General features: G+C 49.3%; 1 protein-coding gene across 6 annotated transcripts in view; it reads left to right on the top strand.

Moving 5' to 3' along the window:
• The window catches only part of CPLX1 (complexin 1), a 190,161-nt gene that overhangs the window by 135,752 nt on the left and 37,231 nt on the right, over nucleotides 1–17,178 (top strand). The gene's annotated exons all lie outside the window — the stretch shown is intronic.

The raw sequence follows: 17,178 nt of genomic DNA, 5'->3' as shown, positions 1-17,178 counted from the left end.
GTTTGCTCAGGGAGGTAGTAGAAGCCTCATCTCTGGAGGTCTTTAAGGCCAGGCTCGATGTAGCTCTGAGCAACCTGATCTAGTGTGAGGTATCTCTGCCCATGGCAGGGGGGCTGGAGCTAGATAATCCTTGAGGTCCCCTCCAGCCCTGACAATTGTATGATTCTATGATTTCTACGATTTGTCACCAGCAGAGCAGCCACAGACTGAGTTTTGACTGGAATAATGCATGCTGACTCTCCAGAACAGAAAATGACCAAGTCTGTACAATTAGCAGTAAGGAGCTGCATGAAGAAAATTATGGCAAATCTTTTCAGTGAGTTCCTACCTGGAGTCCCTGTGAGAAAGCTAAAGGTAACAATGTGCATTCACTTCTCTCCTACCAGTTAGCTCCATTTCCACCTTTTTGATGCTTCTTTCTGGCTGTAAGTGTGGCTAAATTATGTTTATTGTTCACATCAGCCAGTGAGACAAAGCTGCATGGAGGAAGGGCTTCTTCAATTTAAACATAATTTAAATGTGTTTTAATGTCCTGGGTTGTGCTGCTTGTGTCAGCCTCAAAGTGAAGACAATGGCATGAGAGTACTTTGATAAGCACCATTGCACTTGTTAAGCGTCGTGCAGCTGTACCATTTTTATCGCCTAGCTTCTTTCTTTGCCCTAGCTTGCAAGTCAGATGCAAGGAGGAGGGCCTGTACAGTTGTTGGTTCTTTTTAGTGTTAAGCCAGTTCAAGGGTTTTTAAGGTCATTAAGCAGGATTTAAATATCTGTTCCCTTTTTTGCTGCAGCCTGAGCTCCCATTACTGCTTAAAATCAGGCATTATAGACTCTTAGAATTATTAAGATAGGAAAAGACCTTTAAGACCATCAAGTTCAGCTGTATCCCAACTACTGTGACCCCTAAACTGTACCCTGAAGCCCTGCTCTGCCTCTATTCTGCCCTTGTGAGACCCCATCTTGAGTACTGAGTTCAGTTTTGGGCTCCCCAGTTTAAAAGGGACAGAGATCTGCTGGAGAGAGTCCAGCGGAGGGCTAGGAGGATGATGAGGGGACTGGAACACTGCCTGATGAGGAGAGGCTGAGGGACCTGGGGCTTTTTAGTCTGGAGAAGACTGAGAGGGGATTTAATAAATGTTTATAAACACCTGAGGGCTGGGGGTCAAGAGGGAGGGACAGGCTCTGCTCACTGCTCCCTGTGATAGGACAAGGAGCAATGGGTGTAAGCTGCAGCACAGGAGGTTCCACCTCAACACAAGGGGGAACGTCTTTACTGTAAGGGTCACAGAGCACTGGCACAGGCTGCCCAGAGAGACTGTGGAGTCTCCTTCCCTGGAGGCTTTCAAGGCCTCTCTGGATACATTCCTGTGTGACCTGAGCTAGATTGTCTGGTCTTGCTGTGGCAGGGGGAGTTGGACTCGACAACCTCTTTCAGTCCCTTCCAACCCCTAACATCCTGTGGTCCAGTGATCTACACCTTTCTTGAACACCTCCAGAAACAGCAGCTCCACCATCTCCCTGGGCAGCCTCACCACTCTTTCAGTAATGATTTTCCCCCTAGTATCCAATCTAAACCTTAATTAGCAGAACTTAAGCCCATTTTCTCCTGTCCTATCACTAGTTACTTTGGAAAAGAGACCAGCAGCAGCCTCACTGCAACCTCCTTAGAGGTAGTTGTAGAGAGCAATATGATCTGCCCCCAGCCTTTTCTTCTCCAGGGTAAACACTCCCATTTCCCTCAGCCGCTTCTCATATGTTGTGCCCTCCAAACTCCTCAGCAGCCTCATTGCTCTTCTCTGGTGGGATGATTTGGGTGTTACCTGCTCCATCCCCTACACTTAAGAAGTCACCCAGACTAGACTCATCTGAGCTGGAAATTGAATGAATGAAGCTATATTTACAGCTTAGCACAATATACAAGCAGATATTTACAGTATATACAGCTGTAGGCAGAAATAGACAAGGTAAAAGTAATAGAGAAACACAACAGCCCTCCTAGAAACCTGAGTCCCCAGGAGGGGCTCCCAACCACCCTTCCACCTTCTCCCCATCCCTCTACCTTACCCCAGACTTTGCTTTATGTTTAAGGTGAGTTTGGAGGGTTGGCCAGGGGGGTTAGGACACAGAAGGATTCGTTATACAGATGGCAGGTTAGAGAGAGAAAAATGCAGCCCCAAAGACAGAGAGAGACTCTGATATCTGTTTGTGTTCTTGTTCTTTTACATCTCAGCAAGCCTATGAGTGCAGTGGACATCACCATTGTTTCCCTTTCACAGCCTAGAATCTAATTCCTCTCACCAAAATATCCCAGCTAGGCTCAAACCAGCACATCTGGACATGTCTTTCCTATACTGTGGCACTCAGAAGTGCTCAGACACCAGGGCCAAGTAAATGGACATATAATCCATGTGATGTGTCTTACATTGGCAGTTTGCTATCCAAGTCCTGAAAGATCAGATAACTCACTGCTTGAGAATGCAGCCTTATGCCTTCATGGCTGTGCTAATTGAGGCATTACTCTTTTTCTGTTAGAAGTCAGCAGAGCCAGGCTCAGTCTTTGAAGTGCTGCTCCTTCCTTAGAGCAAGTTGTGACTTTGTTCTGGCCTCACCACGGAGTTCTGTATCTGTTCTGACATTGCTTTTAGTTTCATCAGCCTGGGATTTAAGACTGTCAGGGAGAATTACTTAACCCATATGCCTGGAAGAAGAAGGGCTAATACAAGGCCAGATCTGGCTTCATGAATGGGACAGAGTGATAATTTTTGGAGTGTGCTTTGTTTACAGTATTTGCCTTTGTCTGCTGTCTTAGTTCTCCATGGATTCTTGCTGCTTATGATTAAGCTGAGAAAAAGAAGGAAGAGTTTGTATGTCTCATTTGCAACGAGTGCCAGTTTGCATGCCTTTCCTGAGGGTTTCAGGCAGGCCTCAGGACTTCTTTTCCTCACTGGCCTGTGGGAAGCTTTCTCCCGCAGCGGAGCATGAAAGGTAAACATCAGACCCTGTGATGAGAAGTGTCCTTGGAGCCTTGAGGCTCCCAGGGCCTGAGCCGGCGACTATGAGCAACCCACGCACAGCTGTCAGGGGGTGGAATCTGCCGTCCCCCGGGGCGGATGCAGCCCCAAGGGGGGCTGACCCTGGCCAGCCCCCCTGGGTGGTACTCACAGGTTGTTTACCACAGGTAACCTATCTCTGCCTTACACATAACTTGGGGCCAATCTGTACTGTCCACTTCTGCCAGCCCCAGGCTGGCTGGAAACACCTCCTCTGGAGCACTATATAAGACACTGCACTACCCTAATAAAGTTGTACTGATGTACTGATGCACAGATGCCTAGAAGCTGCTGTCTCGAGTCGTCAGTACCCCGATCTCGCCTCTCGCCAGCCTCCGTACCCCAACACTGGCCAGCTTTGAAGCAGTTGTGAGTGAAGCTGACTTAATCTTACCAGACTCCAGTGCAAGGTTTACTGTCTGAGGCTTCAGGCCAGGGCAGTCCTCTTGATGATGCAGAAGGGCTGTAGCCTTGTGCTGGAACATGTCCAGAGAAGGGCAATGAAGCTTATGAGGGACCTGGAGCACAAATCCTATGAGGAGAGGTTGAGGGAGCTGGGGGTGTTTAGCCTGGAGAAGAGGAGGCTCAGGAGTGGTCTTATTACTGTCTACAACTACCTGAAGGGACATTGTAGCCAGGTGGGGGGTGGCCTCTTCTCCCAGGCAACCAGCAATAGAACAAGGGGACACAGTCTCAAGTTGTGCCAGGGTAGGTATAGGCTGGATGTTAGGAAGAAGTTCTTCACAGAGAGAGTGATTGGCATTGGAATGGGCTGCCCAGGGAGGTGGTGGAGGCACCGTCCCTGGAGGTGTTCAAGAAAAGACTGGATGAGGCACTTAGTGCCATGGTCTGGTTGATTGGATAGGGCTGGGTGCTAGGTTGGACTGGATGATCTTGGAGGTCTGGAGGGCCGGACCCAGAGAGTGGTGGTGAATGATGCCACACTCAGCTGGCAGCTGTCACTAGTGGTGTCCCTCAGGGATCCATGCTGGGCCCCATCCTCTTTAACATCTTCATAGATGATCTGGATGAGGGCATGGAGTCAGTCATCAGCAAGTTTGCAGATGACACCAAGCTGGGGGCAGATGTGACTGAGTTGGAAGGCAGAAGTGCTCTGCAGCGGGACCTTGACCACCTGGACAGATGGGCAGAGTCCAATGGGATGGGGTTCAATAGCTCCAAGTGCAGGGTGCTGCACTTTGGCCACAACAACCCCATGCAGAGATACAGGCTGGGGTCGGAGTGGCTGGAGAGCAGCCAAACAGAGAGGGATCTGGGGGTGCTGATTGATACCTGCCTGAACATGAGCCAGCAGTGTGCCCAGGTGGCCAAGAGAGCCAGTGGCATCCTGGCCTGCATCAGGAATGGTGTGGTCAGCAGGAGCAGGGAGGTCATTCTGCCCCTGTACTCTGCACTGGTTAGACCACACCTTGAGTACTGTGTTCAGTTCTGGGCCCCCCAGTTTAAAAGGCACGTTGAGATGCTTGAGTGTGTCCAGAGAAGGGCAACGAGGCTGGTGAGAGGCCTTGAGCACAAGCCCTATGAGGAGAGGCTGAGGGAGCTGGGATTGGTTAGCCTGGAGAAGAGGAGGCTCAGGGGTGACCTTATTGCTGTCTACAACTACCTGAGGGGTGGTTGTGGCCAGGAGGAGGTTGCTCTCTTCTCTCAGGTGGCCAGCACCAGAACAAGAGGACACAGCCTCAGGCTGCGCCAGGGGAGATTTAGGCTGGAGGTGAGGAGAAAGTTCTTCACTGAGAGAGTCATTGGACACTGGAATGGGCTGCCCGGGGAGGTGGTGGAGTCGCCGTCCCTGGGGCTGTTCAAGGCAGGGTTGGACGTGGCACTTGGTGCCATGGTCTGGCCTTGAGCTCTGTGGTAAAGGGTTGGACTTGATGATCTGTGAGGTCTCTTCCAACCCTGATGATACTGTGATACTGTGTCTCTTCCAACCTGGTTGATTCTATGATTCTATGATTCTATGTCCAAGTTTTGGAAAGAGAGTCTGGCTGCAGCTGGGGCAGAAGTAGGGTATCTGGTGAAACATGTGCCTTTTTGGATGTGTTTTCTTGCTTTTTCTTCCAGCACAACCTCCTTAGCCAAAACACTGCATAAGTATGCCTGCTCCTGCCAGGAAGCACAGGCTCGAGTTATTAATTATCTGCTGAGAGGGAGACTTCATGGAGGAACTGCTTTTACTGACTTAGGAAGAGGGGAGGAAGAATGCAGCTTGTCAGCTCCAGGCCACCACACCCAAACTCCCCAGCATTTCCTGAAACTGTTGGCATGGTCTTCAAAGACCTTCAGTGCTTTTATGCTCTTGGTCCCAGCTGGACCTCCAAGCAGTCCATTAGAAATTTAGGGTAATAATAGGGCTGAGCTGACTTTAAAAACAGTCACCATGTAGGTGTGTAGCATCTCACCCATCCTTTTACAATTGCTGGACTATTTCAGTTATGCTCAGTAATAGGAATGCAAATTCTCTTCTCTTGCTACATGTGCTGACCCTAAATTAGAGGAAGGATCTTTTTTTTTCACCCAGAAATCAAAACAGAAAGACAGTCCAAGCAAAGGCCTGCCTGATGTGGGAAAGGCAGCTGACAAATGGCCATTGGCAATTACTGTTCTCTTACCTCACAGTATCACAGTATCACAGTATCATCAGGGTTGGACCACCTCCCCCAGGCACCTTCTATCCTTGTTTGAGATTAGCATGGGCTGTCACTGTTTGATGCCTCCCTATCACCTCACAAACAAGAAATTTTAATCTTTTTCTTCTGTCAACAGTATGGCCAAGGGACTTTCTGCTGCCGTGTTTGTTCCTTATCTCTTAAAGCTGTGCTGTCTTTTGCATGTCCTTCCTGCAAGCCTTCTCTTGCAATGTATATATAACATCTTTAACCTCTCATCAGGATTACAGCTTTAATTAAACTCCTGCAACTTTGATGGTGCTTTTAAGTCAGGAAGAACAACATTAATCAGTTCAAGTCCTCCAGCCTTTGCACACCTGCCCCTACCCCTGAAGGTGTTTAAATGATGTATGGGATGTGGCGTTAAAGGACAGGGTTTAGCATGAGATGTAGTACTTAGTGGTTGTACTCAGTGATCTTAAAGGATTGTTGTTTTTTTTTTTTCCCAAATGAAGTGATTCTATGATTCTAAAGGAAAATTATACTGCTGCTGCTAAATTTGATTGCATAATCAAAGTGTCCCTTTGTCCTTTGTCCACTCCTGCCCAAGGGAAGGGTGATCTGCAAAGACAAACAAATGGAAAAGCACTAGTCTGCTTTTGGATCATAGAATCAACCATTGTGAAAGGGACCTCCAAGATCATCCAGTCCAACCTAGCACCCAGCCCTGTCCAGTCAACCAGACCATGGCACTAAGTGCCTCATCCAGGCTTTGCTTGAACACCTCCAGGGATGGGGACTCCACCACCTCCCTGGGCAGCCCATTCCAATGCCAATCACTCTCTCTGCCAACAACTTCCTCCCAACATCCAGCCTAGACCTCCCTTGACACAACTTGAGCCTTTGTCTCGTTTTTCTCTTGCTGGTTGCCTGGCAGAAGAGACCAACCCCACCTGGCTACAGCCTCCCTTCAGGTAGCTGTAGACAGCAATGAGGTCACCCCTGAGCCTCCTCTTCTCCAGGCTAAACACCCCCAGCTCCTTCAGCCTCTCCTCACAGGGTTTGTGTTCCAGGCCCCTCACCAGCTTCGTTGCCCTTCTCTGGACACCTTCCAGCACCTCAACATCTCTCTTGAATTGAGGAGCCCAGAACTGGACACAGGACACAAGGTGTGGCCTGACCAGTGCTGAGTACAGGGGTAGAATAACCTCCCTTGTCCTGCTGGCCATATTGTTCCTGATGCAGGCCAGGATGCCATTGGCTCATGTTCAGCTACTCTCTACCAGTATCCCCAGGTCCCTTTCTTCCTGGCTGCTCTCCAGACACTGTCCCCAGCCTGTAGCACTGCTTGGGGTTGTTGTGGCCAAAGTGTAGGAGTGTAGGACTCTGCACCTGGCCTTGTTAAATTTCATCCCACTGGCCTCTGCCCACCCATCCAGCCTGTCTAGGTCCCTCTGCAGGGCTCTCCTATCCTCCAGTGAATGTCCATTCTTATTCAGAACAGGAATCTGGCACTAACAGGTTCTGGAAGGGGGAGAAGATGGAAAGGGGCTTCAGGTAGGCAAAGATGCCAGTGCTGATAAATATGGAGAGCACAGACAGGTGAGCGAGGCAGGTGGCAAAGGCTTTGTGGCATGCCTGCTCAGAGGGCATCCTCAGCACTGCCAGGAAAGTGTGCACACAGGACACCACAATGAACACAAATCCTAAACAGACACTCACTTCAAGAAGGCAGCCTTCCCTGAGGTAGGCTCTGGAGCAAGAGAGCTTGAGGATCTGAGGGATTTCACAGAAGAACTGGTCCACAGCATTGCCCTGGCAGGGGGTCATGGAAAATGTATTGGCTGCATGCAGAAGAGCATAGAGAACTGCACGGGTCCAGACAGCTGCTGCCATGTGGGCACAAGCTCTGCTGCCTGGGAGGATCTCATAGTGCAGGGGTCTGCAGGTGGCAACATAGTGGTCATAGGACGTAATGGTGAGGAGAGAAAACTCTGCACAATTAGGAATATGAAAAAGAAGAGCTGGAGAACACATCCTGCACAGGTGATGTCCCTGGTGTCTCTCAGGGAACTGGCGCAGTAATTGATACTGTTTAAGCTCATTCTGTACTGCCATATCCTTTTTGTGTGGATGTGGAGGAGGAAGAAGGTCAGGGAGTACTTCAGGGCTTCACTTTTCACATGCAGTGGGAGAATCTCAAACAAGAGTCTGCCCAAGTGTGCCCAGTGATAGGTTTTTCCATGCTCCTGCAGGACATCTGACATCTGGAAAGGAGCTGGAATGTAACTGACTAAGAACTGCACTGTAGGCTTATTTTCTTGGCAGGTGTGTGTTTAAACTTCCGTTTTCTCAGAGATTTGGCACTTGAGCTAGTGAATATAAAGGAGAAGACCCTGCCACTCATGCTAGTCATAACCTGCCTTTCACTGCAGAGCCTGTGTAAAAGGCACCGTCAACCTTCCAGGCCCTTCTGAAGACTGAAGTTACAGGTCTGTTTACCAATATTTTTGACAAGAATCTCTGAGTGAATTGTATTGATAAAAACAATCACAGTAATGAAGCTAAACCAATCACAGGTTCAGCGGAGAGCTCAACACAGTCATATTTGTATTGATTTTTCTTTTCCACCTTCTGGCTGTTTACTCATGCTGTTCAGGTAGAATCACCAACTCGTGTTTCCAGCACTGCTTTTTATATCTGCTTGCCTCACAAATGCAAAAATCAGGTTTTAAAGCAAAGAAAGAAGTCTGTCCTCTCCTCCTTCCACTGGCTGGTCCTGAGTTTCCAAACAGTATCTCTTCCCCGCAGCATACTGTTGGGGAGGGGAAAATTAATTAATGTGAGATGATATTTTCCCCAAAATGAATATTGTTTATTCATTTTGATATTCAGAACTCTTGACACACCCAACCAATAATTTTAAAGGTTCTAAAAAGGGTCATGGAAACATTCTATGGATAATAGCTAGATCTAGTAATAACTAGCAAAATACATATGAACATGAGCCAGCAGTGTGCCCAGGTGGCCAAGAGAGCCAGTGGCATCCTGGCCTGCATCAGGAATGGTGTGGTCAGCAGGAGCAGGGAGGTCCTTCTGCCCCTGTACTCTGCACTGGTTAGACCTCACCTTGAGTGCTGTGTTCAGTTCTGGGCCCCCCAGTTTAGGAGGGACATTGAGATGCTTGAGCGTGTCCAGAGAAGGGTGACGAGGCTGGAGAGAGGCCTTGAGCACAGCCCTACGAGGAGGCTCAGGGGTGACCTTATTGCTGTCTACAACTACCTGAGGGGTGGTTGTAGCCAGGAGGAGGTTGCTCTCTTCTCTCAGGTGGCCAGCACCAGAACAAGAGGACACAGCCTCAGGCTGTGCCAGGGGAAATTTAGGCTGGAGGTGAGGAGAAAGTTCTTCACTGAGAGAGTCATTGGACACTGGAATGGGCTGCCCAGGGAGGTGGTGGAGTCGCCGTCCCTGGAGCTGTTCAAGGCAGGATTGGACGTGGCACTTGGTGCCGTGGTCTAGCCTTGAGCTCTGTGGTAAAGGGTTGGACTTGATGATCTATGAGGTCTCTTCCAACCTTGGTGATACTGTGATACTGTGATACTGTGATTAATTGAACTGGAAGAGAAGATTGCTGCGATTGAATGTCTCTTGCCCAGTAGATGAACTCAAGGAGCTCTTTCCGCTCATGGCAGAAGGCAATGGGGAATTACAAAGATTAATTTAAGCATTTACTAACAAATTATTGTTACAAGATTCATGAGGGCTAGCCACAGTCCAGACAGTGCCCAAGTGCTGTCAGGGGACTCTGTCTTGTTGGACATTGAAGACTTGAATCTTCCTAGCTTCTGGGGAAAGGACGCAGACAATCTCTGACCTTGTTCTCCTGGCTTCTCCTTGACGATCTGTATGTCCAGAACTTCTGAGCAGGACTTCTAGGTGTAGAGACAGAGTGTCATGGGATGTGCAGTCTCAGCATGATGTCATGCTGACCACACAGGCTGATTGCATGCAGGCATCCAGGGTCTGCTCCTGGCAACTCGCAACAGTGGAGTTTACTGGCAAAGAGTAAGGCAGTAGGCAACTGCAGCAGGCATTGGCAGAGCACAGCTGAGCACAGCAGAGAGAGCATGGCAGAGAGCAGGGAAGCAAAGCAGGTTGTTTACCTCTGTATCTCCTTTTATCAATGTGGGCTGAGATTAATTGCCCCTTGGACACAGAACAGCCAATCAGGGTGGCAGTTAGACAGACCTTGCTGTATTAGGCCAAGCCATAGGCTTGCTTTCCTCAAATGTGGGGAAAGCACAGGCCTTGCCCAAGCTAGGTGTGTGTACCTTGTTTACCACAGGACTCTGGACAGGCCAGACTCAGTGGCTCCAGGTTCTTTTGTGTCCTTTTCCCATGCTTGCCTCTCTTTTGGAGCAGAAAAACATGCCTGGGCAAGGCAGGACATGTGTAAGCCTATTTTGACATATACAACTAGACTTGGATACTGAGAGCAGTGATTGAGGTATTGGACAAAGGAAAGAAGTCAGGATGCTTTGCCTTAGGATCAGCATGGGAATGCAATGCTGCATCAGAACTGGGAAATGACCCGGGTAAAATCTTTCTGTGTCTTCAATTTAATCATCTGTCTGAATACATGAGTGTTAGAGGTACCACACGACAGGTAACAAGAGCAAATACCTGACAGTAACATAAGAGTTTGAACCCATTAAAATAGTTTAAATCTGCTTAGCACCCTTGATAAAACACCTTGATATAATACCCTTGATAAAAGGTTTTAGGCTCAGTGTAAAACTTAGACAGTTTTGAGACTCCTTGTTGCCAGTTCCAGTGATCTGGGCACGCCTTGTGTATCGATTACCTGTTTTATTGAGTCAGGCAAAGACAATATTTGGGGTCCTGGCAGAAGATGGTAGTTCAAGACTGCCGATTTATAGAACACGTATCTCACAAGTGCCTGACCCACGGAGCAGTGTGAATAAAAGCACCAGCATAGTCACAGTAGCCATGTGAAAGATTGATGGTGGTTTGTCATCTGCTCCCAGTGAGGATCACAGAAGCACAGAATTAAAACAGGTTGGAAAAGACCTTTGAGATTATTGAGTCCAACCTATCACCTAACACCTTCTAATTAACTAAGCCATGGCACTAAGTGTCCCATCCAGCCTCCTTTTGAGCACCTCCAGGAACAGGGACTCCACCACATCTCCGCGCAGCCCATTCCAATGCCAATCACTCTTGCTGTGAAAAACTTCATAATATCCATCCTGAACCTGCCCTGGTACATCTTGAGGCTATGTCCTCTTGTTTTGCCCCTGGTTGCTTGGGAGAAGAGACCAACCCCCACCTGACTACAATCTTCCTTCAGGTTATTGTGGAGAGCAATGAGGTCTGCCCTGAGCCTCCTCTTCTGCAGGCTGCACTCCCCCAGCTCCCTCAGCCTCTCCTCACAGGGCTGTGCTCCAGGCCCCTCATCTTGGTGCCCTTCTCTGGACATGTTCAAGCATAAGATCACAGGAGGTTAGGTGTTGGAAGGGACCCAAAGAGATCATAGAATCCGACCCTCCGGCCAGATCAGGGCAATCCGATCGAACACAGATCACAGAGGAACACATCCAGACAGGCCTTGAAAGTCTCCAGGGAAGGAGACTCCACAACCTCTCTGGGCAGCCTGTTCCAGTGCTCTGTGAGCCTTACAGTAAAGAAGTTCCCGCTTGTGTTGAGGTGGAACCTTTTTTACTGCAATTGACACCCATTGCTCCTTGTCCTGTCCCAGGGAGCAGTGAGCAGAGCCTGTCCCCCGCCTCCTGGCAGCCTTCAGATACTTATAAACATTTATCAAATCCCCTCTAAGTCTTCTCTTTTCCAGACTAAACAGCCCCAGGTCCCTCAGCCTCTCCTCATAAGCCATGCCCTCCTGTCCCCTAATCATCCTCATTGCCCTCTGTTGGACCCTCTCCAGCAGATCCCTGTCCCTCTTCAACTGGGGAGCCCAACACTGAACGCAGTACTCAAGATAAGGTCTCAGCAGGGCAGAGTAGAGGGGGAGGAGAACCTCCCTTGATCTGCTGGACACACTCTTCCTAATACACCCCAGGATCCCATTGGCCTTCTTGGCCACAAGGGCACATTGCTGTGCCATGGATGTTAGCCACCAGCACTCCCAGGTCCCTCTCCACAGGGCTGCTCTCCAGCAGATCAGCTCCCAGCCTGTTCTAGTGCAGTTTGTTATTCCTCCCCAGGTGCAGGACTCTGCACTTGTCCTTGTTGAACTTCATCTGGTTCTTCTGTGCCCAGCTCTCAGTCTGCCCAGGTCTCTCTGGATGTCCACACAGCCCCCAGCTGTCTCAGCCAAGCCTCCCAGCTTGGTGTCATCAGCAAACTTGCAGAGCAGACTCTGGCTGTGCCCTCATCAATGGCATTGATTAAGATGTTGAACAGGACTGGCCCCAGCACTGATCCCTGGGGGACACCACTGGTCACAGCCCTCCAGCTGCACCTGGCACCATTGATCACCACCCTCTGAACTCTCTCTTGCAACCAGTTCCTAACCCACCTCACTGTCTGCTCTTCCATCCCACACTTCCTCAGCTTGCTCACTAAAATGTCATGGGAGATGATGTCAAAGGCCTTGCTAAGGCCAAGGTAGACTACATCCCCTGGTTTCCCTGGATCTACCCATTCAGTTATGGCATCACAAAATGCTCTCAGGTTAGTCAAGCATGACTTCCCTTGGTAAATCCATGCTGACTGCTCCTGATAACCTTCTTCTCTTCCCAGTGCCTTGAGATGCCCTCCAGCAGGAGCCTCTCCATCATTTTTCCAGGGATGGAGGTGAGGCTTCCTGGTCAATAGTTCCCTGGAACCTCTTTCTTGCCCTTTTTGAAGCCTGGAGTGCCACTGGCTGTCCTCCAGCCCTCAGGCACCTCTCCTGTCTGCCACGATTTGGCAAAGATGATGGAGAGTGGCAGAGCAATAACATCAGGCAGTTCCCTCAGCACCCTTGGGTGCATCTCATCAGGGCCCATGGACTTGTGAATGTTTAATTTGTGTAACTGGTCCCTAACCCAGTCTGCACTGAGCAGTGGGGAGCATTCCCTCCTCCAGGCTTCCTCTCCTTCATCCAGGGCCTGGAGCCCACAGGAGAGTTCAGCCTTAGGTGTGAAGACTGAGGCAAAGAAGGCATTCAGCAACTCTGCCTTCTCCTCATCCTCAGTTATCAAGGCAATGTCTCCTCATTCAGCAGTGCCCCCACACCTTCCCTGTGCTTCCTTTTTCTCCTGATGTATTTGAAGAAGCCTTTCTTGTTCTGTTCTACTGCCTTTGCCAGCTTCAGTTCCAAGAGGGCTTTGGCCTTCCTTGTTGCCTTCCTACAAACATTTTTGTCAGATGCACCACTCTGATTGGTGTCATCAGCAAACTTACTTAAGATGTACTCAGTCCTGTCTGTCATTGATAGATAATGAGAGTGGTCTCAGTACAGAGTCCTGAAGGACACGACTTGTCACCCAACTCCCCTAGGACATTGATCCATTGAACACTACTACCCTTTGGATACCACCATCCATCCAGTTACAGTATCACAGTATCACAGTATCACCAAGGTTGGAAGAGACCTCACAGATCATCAAGTCCAACCCTTTACCACAGTGCCCAAGGCTAGACCATGGCACCAAGTGCCACATCCAACCTTGCCTTGAACTGCCCCAGGGATGACGACTCCACCACCTCCCCAGGCAGCCCATTCCAGTGCCCAATGACTCTCTCAGTGAAGAACTTTCTCCTCACCTCAAACCTAAATATCCCCTGGCGCAGCCTGAGGCTGTCCCCTCTTGTTCTGGAGCTGGCCACCTGAGAGAAGAGAGCAACCTCCTCCTGGCCACAACCACCCCTCAGGTAGTTGTAGACAGTAATAAGGTCACCCCTGAGCCTCCTCTTCTCCAGGCTAAACAACCCCAGCTCCCTCAGCCTCACCTCGTAGGGCTTGTGCTCGAGGCCTCTCACCAGCCTCGTCGCCCTTCTCTGGACACGCTCAAGCATCTCAGTGTCCTTCCTAAACTGGGGGGCCCAGAACTGAACACAGCACTCAAGGTGTGGTCTAACCAGTGCAGAGTACAGGGGCAGAATGACCTCCCTGCTCCTGCTGACCACACCATTCCTGATGCAGGCCAGGATGCCACTGGCTCTCTTGGCCACCTGGGCACACTGCTGGCTCATGTTCAGGCGGGTATCAATCAGTACCCCCAGATCCCTCTCTGTCTGGCTGCTCTCCAGCCACTCCGACCCCAGCCTGTATCTCTGCATGGGGTTGTTGTGGCCAAAGTGCAGCACCCTGCACTTGGAGCTATTGAACCCCATCCCATTGGACTCTGCCCATCTGTCCAGGTGGTCAAGGTCCCGCTGCAGAGCCCTTCTGCCTTCCAACTCAGTCACATCTGCCCCCAGCTTGGTGTCATCTGCAAACTTGCTGATGACTGACTCGATGCCCTCATCCAGATCATCTATGAAGATCCCTCAAACAAATCAATATCTCCTTGACTTAGGGAGGGATGTTGTTGGTGACTGTGTCAAAGGCCTTTCACAAGTCCAGTTGCATGACATCCATTGCCCTTCTATTATCCACTGATGTGGTCACTCTATTGTAGAAAGCCGCTAGGTTGGTTAGACAGGGCTTGCCCTTAGTATAATATCATAGAATCAACCAGGTTGGAAGAGACCTCCATGATCATCCACTCCAATCTATCACCCAGCCCTGTCCAATCAACCAGACCATGGCACTAAGTGCCCCATCTAGTCTTTTCTTGAAGACCTCCAGGGAGGGTGACTCCACCACCTCCCTGGGTAGCCCAATTACTCTCTCTGTGAAGAACTTCCTCCTAACATCCAGCCCATACCTTCATATCATATCATATCATATCATATCATATCATATCATATCATAAAAGGAGATCAGATTGGTCGGGCAGGACCTGCCCTTCCTAAACCCATGCTGGCTGGGCCTGATCCCTTGGCCATCCTGTAAGTGCTCTGTGATGGCACTCAAGATGAGTTGGCTGCCTCAAATCACCTCCTTGTCCTCCATGTGCTTTTTCAAGTCTTCTAGGAGGATGAGTAGGTTTAGATTGGACATTAGGAAAACGTTTTTCACTGAGACAGTGGTCAGGCACTGAAATGAGCTGCCCAGGGAGGTGATTGAGTCTCCAACCCTGGATATGTTTAAGGGTCATTTGGATGTGGTGATTAGGGATATGGTTTAAGGTGAATCTTGTTGATTAGGGTTGTAAGTTGGACTTGGTGGTCCTGAGGGGGGTTTGCAACCTGGAAGTTTCTGTGATTCTGTGATCAGTTCCATGATCTTCCCAGGCACAGAGGTGAGGCTGACAGGTTGCTAATTCCTGGGGTGCTGTCTTCTACCCTTTTATAATATGTGTGTAATGTTTCCCTGTTCCCATCCAACAGGCACTTACCTGACTCTCATGACTTTCTGAGCATCATGGAGGGTGGCTTGGCAGGTACAACAGCCAGTTACCCCAGGAACAGGGAATGCATTTCATTGGGTCCCATAGGCCTGTCTATGTTCATGTTCCTCAAGTGGTCATGAACATTTTCTTCACTTCCAGTGGAAGGAGCTTTGTTCCCCTGGTCCCCATCTTGTAGATGGGGAGATATGAGGATAGAGGTTGCCAGTGAAGACCTTGGTAAAAAATTGTTGAGAACCTCACTCTTCTTCTTATCTGTTGCTACTAATTCACCAATCTTGCTCATCAGGGTGCATACATTTTCCTTACTCTTTCTTTTCTAGTTGACATACCTGTATAAGCTCTTCTTGTTGTTCTGTCCATTAGTGCTGAAGCTCCACTCACACCCAGGCCTTCCTGATCTCATAACTGGGCAGCATAGCTATACTCTTCCCAAGACACCTGCCTCTGCTTGAACTGTGTGTGCAGTTCCTTCTTGCCTTCTAGTCTGACCAGCAGGTCTTGAGGCAGCCATGCTGGTCTCTTCCCTTCCTTGCTTGTTTTCTTATACCAGAGGATTGAAAGCTCTTGCACTCTGTGGACAATGTCCACAGATCTGCCCTCTCTGTTCTGATCACTTGTCCCTGAGGACTCTTCCCCATGGGGTCCTATTGACCAACCCCCTGAAGAGCTGGTATTTTGCTTTCCTAAAATTCAGGCTCCTGGCTGTGCTCCTTGTCTGATTTGTACCCCTTGGGACTGTGCATTCCAGACTGCTTCTGCTCTTGACATGCCTGATAAGATCGCCAGCGCTGGTGAACATCAGATGCAGTATCACATCCCTTCAGCTGGGGCTGTCTATTTCCTGTCTTAAGAAGTTATCCTCAAGGCACTCCAGGAGTCTCCTCGGTTCCCTACAACTGACTGTGTTACTCTCCCAGCAGATGATGGTGTTGCTGAAATCCCCAATCAGGATGAGAGCCTGTGAGTGGAATGCCTCTCATACTTGGAGCAAGAAGGCTTCATCACTCTTGATTGAGGTGTCCTGTAGTAGACACTAGCCACAGCATTTCTCTTGTTTCTGTGGTCTCTAATTCCTATTTATAAGCTGTCAACTTGTTCTTGGCTGCTCTTTAGAGATATCTCTTCACACTGTCCATTTGGCCACAACCCCCTCCCCTCTTTCCTCTCCTGTCTCTTCTGAAGGGTTGTAGCCACTCATAGCCACTCTTCAGTCATAGGATTCATCCAACCCATTCTCAGTAATGGCCACTATGTTGTAGCTTTCCAGCAACACAGTAGCTTCTTGCTCCTGCTGCTTGTATCTGTGTAGAACACTTCGGCTGTGCTGTTGGCCAAGTCACCTTCTTAAAGAAACACTCTTTGGTTTCCTTAAGGTGTTTCAGTGGTGTTTCCCTGTTGGCTGGTCTCCATAAGGCTTTGATGGTGCTGTGTTGTCCCCAACATGCTTCAGGGCAACAGGCTGAAGTCCCTTACTAGCACCCTGACTCTCTAACCCCGGTGTGTCACCCCACTGCTTGCCATAGATAAGCCTGACATTGTTATCTCCCTCCCTGCTCACATCTAGTTTCAGCCCTGTCAATCGGCCCTGCAACCTCTTCAGCAAAGACCCTCTCCACTTGGACAAATGTATTTCCTATTTGATGCCAGCAAGCATGTGAGCAATCTCATTGTCAGAAAAAAACCAAAGCTGTGGTAGTGGCACCAGTCTTGAAATTGCATATTGATAGACTGGATCTGTCTGCTCCTTTCAATGTCACTGCCCACAACTAGGAGGAGAGAGGAGAAAGTAACCTGTGTCCCAGATTCCCTCACCAACTGTCCCAAGGTCCTCTTTTGATTACTCTTGGGATACAAGTTGCAGCTTCCTCTCTACATACATAGAATATCTATAATGGATAATAGTCTGAGTACCATACCATACTAGGAAGTGTCCTAGTGATGCCCTTAACCTGGGCTCCAGTGACACAGCCTACTTCCTTATGAGGAGGGTCTGCCTGGCATATTGACTCCTCTGTTCCC

Source organism: Pogoniulus pusillus, chromosome Z (assembly GCF_015220805.1).
Source record: "Pogoniulus pusillus isolate bPogPus1 chromosome Z, bPogPus1.pri, whole genome shotgun sequence".
Lineage (NCBI taxonomy): Eukaryota > Metazoa > Chordata > Aves > Piciformes > Lybiidae > Pogoniulus > Pogoniulus pusillus.
The sequence above is the reverse complement of the archived record's forward strand: the minus strand, read 5'-3'. Positions and strand labels throughout refer to the sequence as shown.